Source organism: Paramormyrops kingsleyae, chromosome 16 (assembly GCF_048594095.1).
Source record: "Paramormyrops kingsleyae isolate MSU_618 chromosome 16, PKINGS_0.4, whole genome shotgun sequence".
NCBI classification, from domain to species: Eukaryota; Metazoa; Chordata; class Actinopteri; order Osteoglossiformes; family Mormyridae; genus Paramormyrops; species Paramormyrops kingsleyae.
The window spans coordinates 4569639-4584819 of NC_132812.1; the positions used below are offsets into that span (position 1 = coordinate 4569639).

Sequence of the window (15181 nt, forward strand, 5' to 3'; positions counted from 1 at the left end):
GCAGCCCCCTGTACGTGTTACCTGTTGAGGCATGACTCCACTTGCCACACACAAACTAAGACACAGAGGAAAAAAAATTCAACAATCAGCTATGGCAAAGCGGCTCGCTGAAACACCGAAGTCCTCAAAAAAATTATGGAATTCAACTCTTAGTGCTAAGTTTAGAGCAGAACAATACCCAAACGGTTTTTATGAAATCGGGAGAGCAGCTCTTTTGTAAGTTTTGCCAGCACACAATAGACTGGACCCGCAAAAGCACATGTGACAACCACTTACAATCAAAGACTCACATCAGAAACAGAAGAAATCTAGCGCGAGCCGCTCACTCCAGCAAAGTCTTGGTCATGCAAACAAATCAGCTGAAACAAGATGAGTTTACTGAAGATTTTGTTGCTCTGTGTGCCATGTCAGACATTCCTTTAGAAAAAATGAAAAAGCTACATCCGTTTTTGGTCAAGCACTATAAACAAGGATGAGCACTGCCAGAACACGAGAGTAGCCTCCGTCAAAACCACTTTCCCTGTGTGTTTGAGCAGCATAAGGAGGAGACTTCAAGGGGAAAAAATATCAGTCATTGTCGACGAAACTACCGATGCAAGAGACTGCAGCATTCTGAACATCATCATTGGTGAGTGAATTAAGTAGATAGCATTCACACCAGTAAATTAAAATACATTATACTCAAGAATGTAATGCGAATTACATGCAATGCGTTTGTTAGTTATGCCAATAAGTAAAAATGTGCATATTACTTGTGAAATATTTTCGTAAAAATGAAATGTATCTGATTGATTAATAATTATTAGGTGATTACTGGTGATTATCCATTGTTATTCTGATGCTAATTAAAATAAAGTTAACCAAAAGTTTCTTCTTATTTCTCATATTTCTGCATGTTATGAAGGTCAGTACTTTATGGTGGATGTAATTTTCAAGGAGCAATGCAACTACTCAACATTTGCCCAAGCATTAGTAGGCTCCCTCCACAACAACAAACTGGATCTCAATGACGTCTGGGCAGTGGTCACAGACAATGCTAGTGTGAAATACATAAGTTTTTCTTTTGCATGAAAAATTAATGTTTTGTTGTTGTTTACAGGTAAATGTTTTACCAAAGCAGTAAATGTTCTACTGAACCCAGCACTTTGTTGAATAAGTCATTAAATGTGAGATTTTTTTCCTATTGCATAATTAGACACTTGTGAACAAATATTATTATAACGTAAAACATGGAATTCAGGAGAATAAAAATGGAAAAAACGGAATTTAGGAAAAAACAAAACGGATTTCATAAGGCCCAACTATGGCCACAAGTTCTAGTATTTAAACTAATATTGAAGTAGCCATTTGGCTGAACAGCATCCAAACCTGTTAGAGTTTTATATACCTGGATCATGTCCCCCCTTAGTCTCCTTTGGTCAAGGCTGAACAGATTCAGCTCAGCTAACCTCTCCTCATAAGACATTCCTCTAAGACCAGGAATCATTCTTGTAGCCCTATGCTGAACACTTTCTAAGCCAGCAATGTCCTTTTTAAGGTAAGGTGACCCAACCTGCACACAATATTCACACACCTAAAGACCCAACATTCTATTGGCCTTTTTAATTGCTTCCCCACACTATCGAGAGTGGGACATGGAAGCATCAGCTACCTTTATTTCAGTGGAACCCATAAAATGTGTACTTTATATTTCTGCTTCGTGCAAGGATTCTCTTACATTTATCTACATTAAATTTCATCTGCCAGGTATCAGCTTTGCTTGCCAAGGGGACCAAAAACATTTTACACAGTTTTTCCAGATTGTGAAGGCCTGCACCCCTAACCCCCCAGAATGTGGAACAGTCAACTGTAGAGCCCTGGTTCTTTAACTTTTTGCATTTTGGTTAAATGCCCATTTACAATACCACTACACAAGCTGCTGTCCTAAAAGATCACTTAAACTAGAAAACAGATTTTGCAATATCTTAAATTAGGTTGCTAAATGAGCAGTAAAATTCTAACAAAGCTGTAATATTGTTGATTTTTAAAATGTCTGTCAGTGAATGAGATAAAACAATGCATCTTGAAACTTGGTGGCAAAACTAGCAGGAAACAGTACATTTAAAAATGGCTGCTAGAGAACAAGACAAGAAACTGCACAACTATGATTAGTTGTATCTATGCGTGTGAATGTAGTGTGAACAGATAAGATAAAAGTACCCAAAGGCATTATGTGACTGCAGCAGAACTGAGAGAGCTACGAAGAACTTGGAGAACTAGATAACTGAAGCAGAGTGAAAACAGTGGGAGATCTGGAAGCTGAGCAGGAAACGATGGATTTGAAGAAGGTCGGAGTGCAGACCAATGTGGAAAGCTGAGCAGAGAATAGCATAACCCAAATGATGTAGGTCCAATGGGAGAGCTATTCTTCTAGCAGCCATACTAAGACAATTAAAACAACCACAAGAAACAAAACACAAAGCATCTTTACTTGATTAGGAACAGCTGTTGGTAGAATTGTACACCTAAGCAATCTTTTATACAGTATTGTGGGAATGGCAATTTTAAAACAACTGGAAAACACTGTTTCAGGACATGTACTGATGAAACCAGCAGGCATTAAAAAAAGCCACAGCAGAAAAGAAATCCAACTCCTTTTCGACCTAAATCCAGGTAGCTATATGGCTAGGTGTTTTAATGGTTTTGACAGCAAATCACTTTGGAGACTAGGATCTTGCTAAGGAATAAAATAAACCTGGCCCACCACAGGGATGAAACCACTACTAACTCTACAGCACAAGTATCTGGCACCTGCGTGCTATTGGCAGCCAAAGACTCATTGCTCCATTAGTCAGTACTTGTCCTCTGTAGGACACGGATTTCATTCACACCATGATAATAAACCAGCAAGCCAAAAACTAAAGAACACACATCCATTTGGGTGAAACTGTTGAGGACAGTGCATCAGCGCAATATAGCATCTTAAAGCCACCATGTAACAAATACAGGCAGTCCCCAAGGTTAAGAACATCCCACTTACAAACTGCCATAAAGCTGATATTAAAAATTTAAGTTATACACAGCGATTTGTAATAATGAACACACACAATACTTTGTGATGCTCATGAAAACATTGTTCGGCTTCAGTAATTTGTTGGCTCGAGGTACAGTACTATACTGTATGTAGTTACTTTTATTACCGCATTATATACTTCTTCAGACTTACTTATGAAACTGACTAAGACAGACAGAGGGAACAGATCTTGTTTGTGACCTGGGGACTGCCTTTAATACAGTACCTGAGTAGATCTCCATCCAGTTATATCATGAGGGAAAATACATGAACACTACATGTTATTCAATGGCTTTTGCTGTCAAAGTGTCTGATGTTACACAGTTCACCCAATTTATCACAAGATAAGCATCACTGTCAATTTGGAGTAACTCAATGCTTCACTTTATCAGAATGAAAACCAGATAGCAACATGGTCAAAAATGCAAAACTGTGAGACTCCATTTGGCAGAAGTAACTCTACCACCTGCCCCTTCGTTCATTGGGAAGACTTAATATTTGTGACATATTTCAAATATGCCTTTCAGCATAACATTAGGAGTCCTTAGAGGAAGAAAGACTTAACACTAATAGAACTGGAACAAAAATGTTGATGAGGAACATATTCAGTAAAACTATTTTAATACATTAAACATTCTATGTAATGTATACTACTAAGAACATGACCTCTTAGGTTTGCGCCAGTTAATTCACTAAGCTCAAGCAGGATTATTCAACTACAGCTCTAAGAAATATGAGCCCGTTGCACGGGGATCTTATCTACCTTGTCCCTATTAAAACTACAGTGTTAAATTTTCAAACAAGGGTACTAGTTAGTTTATGAACTTACTAGTAGTGCTGCAACAGCTTAGCAATACGCACTAGCTTGGCATCTGATCTGCAAAGCTCACTGGACAGAGACCGAAAAGCCCAGCAGTACTGGCTGACTGGAACCGAAGCCAAGCCGAGACAGAGGTCTTATTAGAACGTCCTCGTGGCATATGCTTGTGCCAGATGGATCAGCGCGGTGTAAGAACTATCCGATCTACTGCCAGCGCGCAAAGACTTTTTATTCCAGAACGTACTTGCGCAATTTTACTGTGCGATTAATTACCCCAACTAAGGAGCCAAGAATATTTACGTAACAGATTCTTTAAAAACTGCTGCTTTGATCATGTGTGTTTGGCGCCTGTTAGCAATAACAGAATTTAGGCGCCCATAGCTACTGTATTTTGGAATATAGTAAAAACGACAGTGATGACTAACACAAATGTAAAATTTATATGATTGTAGTTAAGAGAAATACATATAAAATTGTATCATATGGCCGAATTTTAGGCGACGCGAACTTATCTGCAGATGTTCATGAAAAATTTCCAACACGAAATTTAGTTCGTTCATCACTAGTATCTCTCCCGGTTTGCTATAATGCATCCATAACACCGCCGACAAACTACACAACCCAAGGCCAAAAAAGTGTAATGAAACCAGCATAATGCTTGGGTAAGCAGACCTATATACAATGTACCCAAATACACTTTCGACAGGTAACGAGTTGCTACACCTGCGAAAAAGAAACGACTGGGTTTATAAGTATGACCACAGGGTAGAAAAGTTTACCGTTTAACTTAGCGCGAGTCTGGCAGGCGCACAGACTTATGCGCCGCCGTTAAATATCTGAAGGCGCAGTGTCTTCCAATTCTACCTTTAATCGTCGACAGAAGTTTGGACTGGTATACGAACAGTTAACATATTTACGACGCACAATAAATTTTGCAGCAAAGTAGCATTTAAGTTCCGAAGCTCTACGGGATTTAGATAGTGGCGTAGCGGCTTAAAAATAAAATATCCACCGCTGGCATCTTGACGCACACATTTTACGTTTGAAAGGCAGTCATACAATTGTATCCGTTATTAGCTACATATTAACCAAGCGAACCGTACAAAACGCTGCATATGCCCATCCAGAGATTAATTCCACGTTATTTTAGGAAATTATTTGCTAAACATGTATTTATTTATAATACGCACAATACTCCAATAAACAGTTTAAACAATTTCAGCAGCAGGCCAGGGTAGCAGCTGCAATAAGTCCGGGAACCCACATAGAACCCCCTAGTTCTGAACAGCTTAATTTAAACCATCGACGAGAGACATCCGAAGAAAGAAAACTCACCTCAGGGGAAGAATCGAGTCCCGAGCAGTTCGCAGTCTTACCTGGAGTACGATACGTTTGCAATATCCAAGAAAACAAGTGTTTACCTTTGTCCTGTTGTTGTTACCACCCCTACTCGCCGTAGCACAGGAAATTTGATGGTGATGTTGGTAGAAACCCAGCGACTTTCACCACTAACGAGAGATCCAGAGACAGTCAATATGGCCGTCGGACTGTCTGCGCGAGGCGTGGTTCATTTGATGGAAGCAGAGGGACGAGAGCGCGCACCGCTATGTACCTCGTGCTGCAGGCTGTAAAAGAGCAGCTACATCTTAACGCATTTGGAAGCTGCACGCAACACATCCCCCCACCCCCGCGCCAGGGACAAATATGCACAGGGTCCAGCGGCTGATACCACCATGTGCTGACGTCACGTAATAAACACATGGTGGATAACTCATCCTGAGGATCCTGTTGATTTAATTCTTCGTCATTCTCACGAAAAATATAATTCGGCTACAAAATTGCTTGTATATTAACTTTCAATATAAAGAATTTATACAATTGTTTTTTTTTCTTTTACATCTAAACAAAAAATACACAAAAGCACGACAAAACAGTCCAGTGTAGATTAAGGCATGCCTCCTGACTAGCATAAAACAGGTTGTACTAATGTTACTGTTTGATGGATAACTATTGAAGAGTTGGCAAAATGGGTTTATTGTCATGGGAAGACCATTTATTTTGGTTGTGGCCCTCAGCCCTATTTCTCAACATGTGTAATATCTGAGGATTGTGAAAAGAAATTGATTGCATATCACTTATATGCCAAAATATATACTGATATTAACTGCAACAATTAACAGTGACATTTGCACAGGACAGAATACATTATATAAACATTTTACATTTTAGATTTAAAGTAAGATATGCCAATGCCACATTATAAAAAGTATGACAGGAGGGAAAAGCATGTGCAGCAGTGCTCACAGGAAGTTTTGGGACACTTGCTTAATTTAATAAATTTTTTGCGAATTTATTCTTTTTATAACATAACACATTCGTTTATTCATTTGTTTACAAAAATATAGATCATATTAGATGCAACCAGTAGTTTTAAATAAACCATTAACTTCAAGTAGCAAAGATCGAAACCCAGATTATAGTTCTAAAAGAATTGATCTGTCTGAGTTAAAAAGTTAATTGACAAGCAGTATCACTGGATGCTTTTAAATTAGTATCACCGTTGTAATAACATAAAATACAAAACATTTGTCTTTAGTATCCCTTATTGAGCCTGTCAAAAAACTAAGTCAGTCAAAAAAAATGTTCTGAAGACATTTGCAGATACACATTAAGAGACCACTCTATATTTTTTAAAGATCTGCATTTTTAAATCCTGAAGAACAAGGTGAAGCAGGAGACACTTGGAACAACCAAAAACCAGTCAGGTAAAGGGCAGAAGCAACTTTCTAATGCCAGAGATGACCATCAACTTATCTGACAGTGCCTCATAAATCAGAGGATGAACTGAAGTGACTTTCAAAAAAAAAAAAGGGAAACATTAAGTGGTGTCAAGTGCACTGCCAGGACAATTCATGAAAGGCTCCTAGAAGCAGGACTGAAGACCCAAAAAGCAAGGAAGAAGCCCTTCATCAATGAGAAGCAAGGAAGAGCCAGGCTGGAGTTTGCAAAAAAAATGTATGTTTTACACAGGCTTTCACCCATAAATTGAGAAATGAATGAAACAGAACATTTTGCTGTGATCCCTTTTTTCTCTCCAGAGCTGTATGTTATACATTGCTTTTCAATGGACTTTTGTTATGAAACTGATAAATTTGCAACATTTTTAGAATTGGAATTAAGCAAGCATCCCAAGACTTTATGTGAGCACTGTATATAATGCAAGATCTTTTTTTAGCAATAAACAATAGACCAATAACTGCATTCATCATGGCGGTGGAGAGCACAATGCTTCCTTCTGTGACATCACATTGGGCTGCAGATGCTATACTGCAACAGTGCTTTGTGGAGACACAATCTGGTTGGACAACAAAATAGCTATGAATGTAATAGGCTGATAAAGTCTTTCTGCACAACCTTGTGGCCCTCTGTCTAGGTCTGTGAAGTCTCCTCTTCTGAACACACTCTCAGAATTATGTCCATATGGGGAACATAGAGAAATTGGTTTAGTGCAGGGCAAATATTTGGCAATAACAGTATATAAACATAATTTAAACTAACACAGTATTGAATGCAACATATAGGCAAATATAGCAAAGACTGTACCACAAAGCAACAATATAAAAATACTGTAAACTAAATGATAAATATAACCCAACATAATGGCACAAACAGTGAGGAAACAACATCCATGTGTGGAAAAACAGAAGGAGGGCAACACAGTATATGACTGAACTGATGTGTTGTGATTGGACAAGGAAGTGTGGGGGGGTGGCTTACCCCTTGGTGGCAGAGGTGGTGTTGAAGAACTGGAAAGTTACAGGAAAAGGCTGTAGAGATGGTTTGTAGTTTGAATGGTGAAGCGCCTCCCTGGTGACGGTAGTTTGGTGAAGAGGTGGATGGTATCTGACAGACAATGATCTTCTCATTGGAACAGACCACCCACTGCAACATAGTCCAGCGTAGTTCGGTGAGTTACAGAGATGTGCCTATGTTCACAATGTTTGAATCTTATATAAAGCTATCTAGAGTAAACATATAAGCAATACTTTTAACCCTCAAATACTTGGTCACTGGCTGACTCCACTCTTGCCCCAAGCTATCATTACTTTGTTTTACACAAATATGTCTGCTAAATAAATGAATATAAATGTGGACTTGAACAGAGAGGAGGCAAAGGGGAAAAAGAGGTGATCGGCACACTCCCAGTGTGAAGTTCCCAGTAGAAGTTCATCAGGAGGGGATGTGAGATACTGAGGTTCCTGAGCTGATGCAGGAAGCACAGTCTCTGCTGTACGTTCCTAATGATGTAGTTGATGTTAATATCCCACTTATTGGTGATGGTGGTCCCCTGAAACTTAACTGAAACCCCCACAGATACGCTATGGCCGTCTATGGAAGTTTAATGCCATTTACACAATCTTGATAGTGTTGATTGAGGTTATTATGAGCACGTCATGATACAAATCAGTTGACCTCTCTTTGGTGAATGTGTCATCTGCAAATTTTGGATTTTGCTGGATTTGTGTGTAGAGGTAAAGTAATTTGGGTAGAAGAGGAGAGGAGCACCGTTGTGCTGTGAATCACACAGGTTGGATTTCAGGCTTGAATACTATTTGCCCATACCCAGAAGGAGGTAATCCACTGACAGATGCTGGGGTCTTGCTTACAATGGAGCAGGTCCAGGACAATGGTTTAAAGATGGAATTTAAATCCACAAACAGGATTCTAACATAGGCTGTGTCCCAATTCAGGGGCTGCATCCTTTGATAGATTTAGTCGACATACCTCTTGTAGGTTTCCACTTTTGTCCTTCTAAAAGTCCATGCATTGAATCTTGGGATAGGTTGCACCAGAGAAAAGAAGGACGCTTTTCTAGGCCGCATTCAAAGGAGCCTTTGAAATGGGACAGCCTTGTTGCACTGCTGTGATGCATTCAGTCTTTGATTGTAGCCTTAGAAGTCTACAGTCTGTGAAATGGGACACAGATTTAGCTTTTGGGGTAGTCCAAGTGATGGAGGATGTGGTGAAGGTACTGAACAGTGTTTGGAGGTTGGTGATGGATTTGAAGTGCACCAGCATCATGCATTCAAAGGTTTCATGACCATTGATATCAGAGACTGACCTGTAGTTGTTGAACTGTCATGACCATGTCTTTCAAGAGGGTGGATGACAGAGAGAAGCTGAATATCTCTTTTATTTTACCCATCCATTGATCCAAATGGAGTCTTGGGGTTCTAGATGAGAACCCATCTGGGTCAGCTGCCTTTCTGACATTATGTTTCCTGAAGAGTTTGTGGACATCCTACTGGTTTACTGAGAGTGAGCAGGGCTCACAAAATCACTAGCCTGACATCTCGGGACAATCAAGTTTTCCCGTCTGGCTACCAAAATGTAACAAAACCACGCCTGACGGGCTATCAGAAATGATCTCCTTCGTAAAATAAAATTCCCTCCTTTATTCACCTTTTCTGCTCTTTTGACTTGCCTTTTGGAGGAAAAACTTTGACCACTGAATGAACGAGTTGCTGATCATAATGATGGTATGTCTTCTAGGAAATGTACACTTAAGGCCTGATTGCGCAATTGTCTTGCTCCGCCATGTTTATGCATTGTCAGCCATGGCAATTGAGTACAGACGCTCCTCTACTTACGAACTTTCAACTTACGAAGTTTCAGACATATGAACGAAGAAGACTGTAAGTCCAAATTGTGTTCATTGGGCTCCCGTTTCCTGCCTGCAACATCAATATTTTCTTCTGCGTGCCAATTCCGCCTAGTATGACTTCTGGCCACTACTCCTGCCGCGCAGCAGTGTAGCGTGCGTACTCCCAGCATCCTAGTTCTTTGTACTTGCGTATGCCTTTAAAATGATGTTGAATAATGACTTACGAACATTTCAAGTTACCAACGGCCATTCATAATGTATCTCATTTGTAAGTAGAGGAGAGTCTGTACTGTATGTGAATGCAAGCAAGTGTGGCTTTATCATCACACCAGTTATATTCAGTACACTGCATATGGTGACATGAAATAATGTTATAAAAACATTATATAAAACAAAGGCCTTTGATGTTGTCCCCCAAAATGGCTCAAAACTGTAGGGATTTTAGGAACTGTAGCAGCTTGGATTGAAAACTCGTTAACAGACAGGAAGCAGCAGGTAGTTATTAGAGGCACAATGTCATAGTGGGCCTGTGTTCATAGTGGGGTAAACTGGTTAAATTTGCAGATGACCAGGTGGGTGGTGTAGCAGATACTGAACTAGCAGCAGAGAGGCTACAGTGGGATCTTGATTTAATTAGTGACTGGGCTGATACCTGGCAGATGAAATTTAATGTAGACAAATGTAAGGTAATCCATGCAGGGAGCAGAAATATAAAGTACAGATATTTTATGGGTTCCACTGATGGGAAGGTGGGAAGAAGCTAAATTTGATTGTCAGACCTACTGTTAATTCTAGTTAAGCTACATTGCCATGGTAAGGGATGGTCTTCTTTGGCAGGCAGACCTCCATGGTAAGGGATGGTCTTCTTTGGCAAGCAGATCTCTATGGTAAGGGATGGTCTTCTTGGGCAGGCAGACCTACAGTACATGGTAAGGGATGGTCTTCTTTGACAGCAGACCTCTATGGTAAGGGATGGTCTTCTTTGACAGCAGACCTCCATGGTAAGGGATGGTCTTCTTTGGCAGGCAGATTTCTTCTTTATGGATATTACAGGACCAGTATACCTCATTTGTGCATACTGTTACACCAACCTTCCATGACCCCCTTTTTTGTGGAGCCTGAGCAGTCCTTCAGCTTTCCCTTAGCTTTAAGGGTGTGTTGTCACCTAGTGGTTTTGGTGGGTTTGAACAGTTGCAGTTTTCTGGAAGTGGGTACAAGGATAATTAAAGCATGGTCAGGGTTACCAAAAGGTGCACAGGGAAAATGGCAGAATGTCCCCTTTAATGTTAGTGCAGAATTGATAGGGTTTGGTCCTCATGTCTGGGGTAGCTGATACACCGGTGGTACATGGGCAAGTCTTTTTTCATGCGGCTGTGATTAAATTCCCACATCAGGAAAATGGGGACACTATTACATTTGTTTTTCAGATCATGAATAGCATCTACCAGCTGCGCAGAATGTGCGTGAGTGCGGGCTGGAATGTAACTCCTGCTGTAATAACGGGCTGCAATTCCCTAGGCAAATAGAAGGTTTGTAATGAATAAAAAAAGAGTCTCCGGGTCTGAAGAGCAATAAATATCGGTAACACTTTACTTGACGGGGCCCAAATACTTAGTAATAACTCAGTTACTACTAAAGTACAAATCATGAACAAAAGTCATGAACAAATATAGTCGCTACTTGCGATAAAAGATATGTCACGATCAATTAATGATGAACAAAGATGTTTCACTTGTGTTATTCAGTACTTGTTCCTTCAGTAGTTCTTTAGTAACTCCTTCATTAGTCGACAAAGGTTTACAGAATTAACAGATATACTAATAAATATATAGTAAGGACGAGATAAAACATAGCATGATCCATTAATGATGAATTAACAGGAGATCAATATGTAATTAAGACTTCGTTTGTAGTTAACTAACACATAAGTAATAATATACAATATTATTTGTTCCCCGTCAAGCAGTGTTACCGAAACATCATCAACAACTTTAGAGTAACAGAGCGCGGGAGCCTGTGAGTCGCCACCTTAGCTGACCCGCACGTCAAACTCCATAGCGTCCTTGCTTTCTGTCGGGAGGGATTTTAGTGGTAAGTCTTCCACATGGCATAACACACAACAGTTCATGCAATGGTACTTTCATGCTTACACCTAGGTGGCAGAGGTGGAGTTGAAGAACCCGGTAGTTTCAGGAAAAAGCTGCTTAGATAGCTTGCAATTCGACTAGCGAACCGACTTCTCAAGGATGAAAGTCAGCCAAAGTCAACAAAAGATATATATGTAACGGCGAAATATAAACAAACGACAGGGACACCGAAAATCCAGTTCACATTGACTTCACCAACTCTACTTTTCCCTGTGTTTTGGCAGAGATTGCACAGCCGCTATCATTTTTTCCGAAATACAGAATTTGTTTCAACAACAAGTTTCTGTGAGCAAAAGAATACACACTTCAGAGATTAGGAATTATCGAAAAATCTTCCACAATGCTATGGTTGTATACAATCTGTAGAAAACATAAAGTAAAATACTTGTATTCCCCACTGAAGCATAAAAGGTTTTATGCTCCTGCCAAGTCTTGTCTGGTTTTTAAGTGGAAATGGTGCACGTGAATTTTTGTGGTTAACTTTAATCTTTTTGGACCTCGAAGTGCATGCATTATAGTACTATTTGCTGGAACCCTCACCCTAACCCTTATTAGAGGTCCAAGCAGCCATACCTGCTGGATCCCCATTGTTTTCAGTCATGTTCTGAGACTGAGAAATAAGACTCGATGTACTTTAGTGCCATCTAGTGGATTTTTTAAATAGAACAGCCTTGTTCCAGGTAGACTGGTGCTTGAACATGGGTCATCCAAGGTGAATTGTTGAACTTACTGGCCTCCACAGTAAAGTCGAGTGTGTAATGTGCTGCTGCTCCCCATCACATTCAGACCAACTCTAATTACGTATATTGCAATTACAATTGATTCACTTCCTTTTTTTAAAATAAGCATTTCAACCTTTTCTTTTCAAACATAAGGGTAATATTTGAGAAAATTCATTCACCATTTCGTGTCTGTGGACCTGGCTCAAAAGTTTTAACAGGTAAAATGAAATTGTAATATAAAAGGTACCAGTGCAATCTGCACATCCATTTGTCTGTGTTTCTGTGCATTTCGCCTCAGCTGTGGCAGGATCTTGGCCCATTATGCTTTTCTTTGAGCAGTAGGGACCCAAAGGTGCTCGGGCAAAAGGCCCTTCCAATGGCACTCCTTCTATCAGCAAAACAATTCACTATGGAGTTAGAAGCAAAATCCCTCCTTAATTAAATTATTTACTGATATACAGCAACTCTCAACATCGTTATAAAGGCAACATATATGTATCAATTCTTTTATAGTACTCCCGTCTTATTATTAGATTGGATAGTAGTGTCTGCATAAATTCATCATTCTGCAGGACATGGAATCATAGTAACTGGGGAACATGGGGAAACACAGGCGCCGGTTCTCCCCTCATTATTTAGTACATGGTGTTGGTTCTTCCCTCATTATTTAGTACATGGTGCCTGTACTCTCCTTATTATTCAGTAGCAGGTGCCGGTTCTTCCCTTGTTATTTAGTACCTGGTGCCGGGTCTCCCCTCATTGTTTAGTACATGGTGTTGGTTCTCCCCTCATTATTTAGTACCAGGTGCCTGTACTCCCCTTATTATTCAGTACCAGGTTCCGGTTCTCCTCTTGTTATTCAGTACCAGATGCCGGTTCTCCCCTTGTTACTCAGTGCCAGGTGCCAGTACTCCCCTTTGTTATTCAGTACCAGATGCCGGTTCTCCCCTTGTTACTCAGTGCCAGGTGCCAGTACTCCCCTTTGTCATTCAATACCAGCCGATATTGAGAGCTGCTGGAACTCAGAAGAGAAAAATAAAGAAGTGCAGGTACTGTGTACCTATGAGTACCGGCCCACTTCAAGCACTGCTTCTCTCAGGTCATTCATCAGTTTTCAAGTAACTGCTGGGTGTATCATGGCCATACTTTAACGTAATGGGTGTGAGCACCAATTTAGATAAGAAAAATGTAGTTTCTTTATCCTCTGTATCTCTGGCCATTTCCATTAATTATTTCTGCTGGAGGTTGAATGAAATTGGTTACCACAGCTCTGGAGGTACTTTGGCTACTCTTCTGTCCTGAAGTTCTAATTTCTCTGGATTGGTCTCCTCTGCTCCAGTTCCTCTGTGCTTTCTTTCGCTATGTGCAATCCCTTACTTCTCCCTTTTCACTTAACTTTCTTCAGCATCTTGTCTGCCAGTCCCCTACACATCATTCTGTTACTCTCTATTTTTGTCCTGATTCTTTTTCTTGAATCATCTCAGGCTCTCATATCACACTACTTTTTTCTTTTTTACTTCTTTTAAGCAGTGACTGTCATGGACAGTTCCCATTCTCACCCCGCCCTCCTCCTTTTCCCTGTCTGGCCAGCAGGTATTGCTGGCCATTCTGCCTTTTCCCCTCTCTGTAATTGCATCCTGCTCCTGGACTGCTATGTGGCTCAGAGTATGTGAACCCATGGGGCATGTGTTTGAGGCTGGCAAATCTCAGTTTCTCCTGTTTTAGGTTTCGTGTTTGACTTTAGTCGTCCTCAGTGTTTGTAGTTTTGGTTTTTGGTTTTCATAGTGTTTGTTTTCTGTAGTAGTTCTCCCACATGTGGTCCACTCTCCTTGGGTTAGGTTCTGGGTTTGTTTTGTATTTGTTGAATTCTGTATTAGCCTTGTACTCCTAGTTTTAGATTAGCATTTTCTAGTTTGTCTGTTAACTTTCCTAGTTTTGTTGATTATCTCTGTTCATTAGTTGCACCTCTTGCTTGTACTCTGTGTTCTGTTTGATTGGTTGTCTGGTTAATGCTTCTCTTCTGCATCCTCATTAGCTCAGTTTGGTTTGTGTATTTAACTTCCTGCTTCACTTCATTGAATGTGTTTGTGTCAATGTACTGCATGTTTGTTGCTTTGCTTAGTTCCTTAGTCTTGTTTTTTTCTTGGGTCCCTAGTTGTTTTTAGTTCATTGTTTTTAATTTATTTGTTATTGTTTCCTGCTTATTTTCCCCCCTTGTGGTCCTTTTATTTGGTGCCTCCCCCATTGTGGTTGGTATTAATAATAAACCCCTGTTGTCTCTGAGCCCCATCATGTATTGTCGCCTTCTTTCCCCCGCCTGCACCACGCCCCACCATCGTGACAATGGCTCTTCAAGATCGCGAGGGTAAAAAACCATTAAGCCTGTAGTAAAACCAACATAAACAGAGCAGCAGGACCTGTTAAGGAAAAAAAAGTCACATTAGTTATTCAAAAATCATTAACAGTGCTATCCCAACCCCCTGGACCCAGCGATTTTTTTTTGAATATCTTTTAGTGGTGCTGGGTGTATTTAACACACCCACCAGTAAATCAAACATTAAGCACATCCCACACTACTACAAGCGGAAAACTGCTGTGATCCGCCTTGTAATGTCCATCCATCCATCACCATAACCACTTAATCCCAACTGGGGTCATGGGGGGACCAGAGCCTATGCTAGGAACAGGCAGGAACCAGTTGCCAACATACTGCACACGCACACACACACACACACACACACACACACACACACACACAGGGCCAATTTAGACTCA

At 40.3% G+C, this 15181-nt stretch overlaps 1 protein-coding gene across 2 annotated transcripts in view; it reads right to left on the reverse strand.

Moving 5' to 3' along the window:
- The window catches only part of LOC111852078 (radixin), a 49297-nt gene extending 43694 nt beyond the window's left edge, over positions 1–5603 (reverse strand). The window contains exon 1 of one of the 2 annotated variants that reach the window (XM_072700922.1): positions 5294–5603. The gene's annotated coding sequence lies outside the window, so the exon portion shown is untranslated. Of the gene's footprint in view, positions 1–5207 lie in introns of both variants that reach the window. The other variant, XM_072700923.1, reaches the window with a different exon arrangement.
- Positions 5604–15181: the final 9578 nt, after the last annotated feature.